At 35.7% G+C, this 3,463-nt stretch overlaps 1 pseudogene; it reads right to left on the reverse strand.

The window, feature by feature from the left end:
• Positions 1–287: 287 nt before the first annotated feature.
• Positions 288–2,298, reverse strand: LOC145101800 (UDP-glucuronate 4-epimerase 3 pseudogene; annotated as a pseudogene).
• Positions 2,299–3,463: the final 1,165 nt, after the last annotated feature.

The raw sequence follows: 3,463 nt of genomic DNA on the forward strand, positions 1-3,463 counted from the left end.
AACTTCAACTTGACATCATCTCAATACTAAGTAGTCAAAATTTAAGAACATACATCCAAAATGCAGGAAAAGGGATAACATTCAAAACTATTATGTTCTATTTAACTCAAAAGCAAATATAAGAGCATAGATACAAATGCATGAGAAAGAAACAACATTTACATGCATCATTAGGGTACACAAAATTTAAATTCATCTGATGATTTCAACAAAACCAAAAATTCAAACTTGAATCAAGAAACTTATTACATCCTTTATTTGAACCCAAACTTAGATCAAGAAACTCATAACATCCAAACTATTGTGTTCTACTTCTATTTATTTAAATTCCATAAAATAATACAACGCCCACCACAAGCACATATTCTTAGTTTCTCTTTGGTACAAATCACAAAAATCGTGGGATTTCTTTCTTTTTCAGGCCTCCTCATCATCATTACAATATATGAAAACAAAGATCACAAAAACATAAACAGAAATAATCATGTGAACACCAAAAAACAAAAACAAGAATCTGAGAATAATTACCACAAGACATGAGCTTCAATTTCTCAATGACTGTTCTTCTTCCCAGAACCATAGTAACTAACATACCATCTCACAAATTTCTTCAAACCCGTTTGAAGATCAGTTGTTGGTTTATAACCAAATTCCCTTTCAGCAAAACTAATATTCGCATGTGTAAACTGAACATCACCATTTCTAGGCAACTTCATCACCATTCTCTTCGCTTTCACTTTCAATAATTTCTCCAAAATGCTCACAAGATCCGATACAGGAACAGGTGACGTATTCCCCAAATTGAAAACCCTCAATTGCGCAGGTCCTTTCTTCTTCCCTCCACTTCCTGTACTCTTTTCCGCAGTATCTAAAGCACCCAGACAACCCTTTACAATATCGTCGATGTAAGTAAAATCACGCGCCACAGTTCCATGATTTGAAGCTTCAAAGATTGGAATCGATTTCCCTTTTAAGATATCTCGAGTGAAAAAGAAATACGCCATGTCTGGTCTTCCCCAAGGTCCGTAAACAGTGAAGAATCTTAAACCCGTTAACGATAAACCATATATGTGATTATAAGTGTGTGCGATTTCTTCACCTGCTTTTTTTGTAGCGGCGTATAAGCTTGCTGGTTGATCGGTTCGATCTTTTTCCGAAAAGGGTACTTTGCTGTTTAATCCGTAAACAGAACTAGATGATGCCCAAACTATAGCAGGTTGTGGATTAGCGTTTTTACAGACTTCGAGAAGATTAACAAGGCCAGCAATGTTACTATGAACATAAGAATTTGGGTTTTCCATGGCGTATCGAACACCGGCTTGAGCTGCTAAATGCATTACGTGAGTGAAAGGGTTTACCTCGAAGAGTTTTTGGAGCAATGCGATGTCGTTAATGTCACCTTCGACGATGTAAATCCCACTTCTTTCGAGTAAGGCTTGGCGAGCCCTCTTGAGTGTTGGGTCGTAGTAGTTGTTGAAATTATCAAGACCTAAAACGCCGTCTCCACGGCGTTTCAAGGCGGCGCTGACGTGGGTACCGACGAATCCGGCAGCTCCGGTTACCAATACCGATAACCCATTTTGGGATCGGATCCGGGCAGATGATCTGACCCGTTTTTCCCACGCGGGTCCACCCCACGAACTGGTTTTTAAAGATCTGCGAGAGAGATCTGATGGCATTGAGTTTGGTGGTGATGTGGATGGTGATTTGAAGAAGAAGACGACGATTAATCCGAGGAAAACAAAGCTCCAAAATGTGAGTTTTGCTAGAGATGAATAGTGTCTGAATCTATGAATGTATGGGGATTTATCCATCTTGAATTTCCCAGGTGTCGATGGGATGTTATCCATATGAGATGAAGATAACTTCATAATCATTCAAATTCTTGCCTGATTTTCGTGGAATGTGATTAGGGTTGAAGCAGCATCCAGTTTTCTTCTCAAGAAATCGATGGTGGAGCTATGCAATTGATGAAGATAAAGAAGAACAAAGGAATGGTTCTCTGTGTTGGTGAATGGTGATAGTCTTCCTCCCACTTTATTTTTCTTGTTGTTTTATGGGGGAATGAGGAATCTTCTGGTTTCTTGAGCGATTGATTGTTTACTTTTGTGGGTTTTCTTTGGTTCTACAGGAATTGAGAATGATTGCAAAAAATGGGCGATGGCTGATGAGAGAGAGAGAGAGAGAGAGAGAGAGAGAGAGAGAGAGAGAGAGAGAGTGGAGTAAGAAAGGGAGAGAAGAATTGAGTTGGAAGGATCTTGAATGTTAATGGAGATTTAGGGTGGACTAATTACAGCTTGTCGAAGTCAAATAGGTTAAGTGTAATCAAGGCTTTTATTTGGAAGAAATACGTTCATAAAATAATATATATTTTTTAGGGTTTTTAAATTTTAATTGTGAAATGAGGCCATGGAATTCAGCCAATTCCTTAATTTGACAACATGTGTTCATATGGGGATTTGAAATACGGGTGGGAATGGGATTTATTGGGAGATGGAGTGGATGAGATCTTGATGCTAATTGTAAGGAGGGTTTTTAGTTTCTACACCTCTGGATCGTGTGTGAGATCTATGGGGGCTTGCAAGCTATTAATCTCAATAAATTTTTACAACTATTTAAGAACCGATACACTTATGTTTATATTATTTAGAAGGTCAATTAATTGATATAATTTCATGGCAAATTATTAACCATTGATCAACTTATAGGCTATAGCACTTGCATAAAGTGCAAGTGCATTTATAAAAACATCAAACGGCTAATGGACAAATGACACCTAAGTTGATGACAAAAAAATTGATAATCTTAACTAGGGGAGTTTTGATCTTTGCGAGAAACAAGACGTGGTTCTTTTTAATATAAATAAAGGCAAATGATATAAAAATATGCTCATAGGGTTTGATAATGAATGTTTTTATAGTTTTTAGTTTACAAAAATTTGATTTTAGCAAAAAAAAATTCTTTGAGTATGTATGTTTAACTTTTAATTTAAAAAAAAAAAATTCATATTTAAAAGTAACTTCACGTAACATTTAAGTAAACTATTAAATTTTTAATCAATTTTTAGAATTACCATTAAAAATATGTTATGTATTTACTTTTATAAACAATTGTCATTTTATATTCTTTTTGTTAAAAATATGCAAAACAAGAATCAACCAAATTAACAAGAGCCACAATGTTATACTCAGAATTCTATTCAAAGATTCTGAGGTCCAAGACACAAGAATTACGAGGAAAACTCTTGATCTCAGATGAGATCGCCAACACAAAACCTCGGGAGTCGGAAATCTCCTGGTTGCCTTAATATTTTATTAATTAATTTGCTACAGACTACAAGTATACGAGAGTGTTCGTGTGTGATTTTTGTAAACATAGCTGTATACATAGGATTGCCAACAGCTATAAATGAAATCCCAAGAATCCCGCCATAATCTTATAATCTGAAATTATTGTTGACCGG

The sequence above is a fragment of the Lactuca serriola genome, chromosome 4 (genome assembly GCF_051521515.1).
Source record: "Lactuca serriola cultivar US96UC23 chromosome 4, Lser_US96UC23_V15, whole genome shotgun sequence".
Lineage (NCBI taxonomy): Eukaryota > Viridiplantae > Streptophyta > Magnoliopsida > Asterales > Asteraceae > Lactuca > Lactuca serriola.